General features: G+C 75.9%; 1 protein-coding gene across 1 annotated transcript in view; it reads right to left on the bottom strand.

Annotated features, from left to right (window-relative positions):
- Positions 1–301, bottom strand: part of MIIP (migration and invasion inhibitory protein) — a 12,023-nt gene extending 11,722 nt beyond the window's left edge. Inside the window, exon 1 of the mRNA XM_019511713.1 lies at positions 227–301. The gene's annotated coding sequence lies outside the window, so the exon portion shown is untranslated. The remainder of the gene's footprint in view (positions 1–226) is intronic.
- Between the last annotated feature and the right edge of the window lie 6 nt (positions 302–307).

Consider the following 307-nt stretch of genomic DNA (forward strand, 5'->3'; position numbering starts at 1 on the left):
GCCCCCCCCCCCCCCGCCTTAAGGGGAGGCTGGACAGGCACCTGGCCCGGGGGGGTGGGGCTGCGCCCGGTGCTGGTCGCTGCCCAGGCAGCGGTCGGACTGGATGATGTCGAGGCCCCTCCCGACCCCAACACCTACGAACCCACGAAACGTGCCCCCTGTTGCGGCTCTTGCCACCCCGCTCCTCTCCCGACATCGGCAGCTCCGGGGGCACTGGAGCACGTACCCCACCGCGGGGAGCGGGGCCCGCCGGGCCCCGGGGCAGCCGCCTGCGGATCTCCTCCTGCTGCGCCCGGAGCCGGCCCAG

Source organism: Gavialis gangeticus, unplaced genomic scaffold, assembly GCF_001723915.1.
Source record: "Gavialis gangeticus isolate Ggan-Ray unplaced genomic scaffold, GavGan_comp1, whole genome shotgun sequence".
Lineage (NCBI taxonomy): Eukaryota > Metazoa > Chordata > Crocodylia > Gavialidae > Gavialis > Gavialis gangeticus.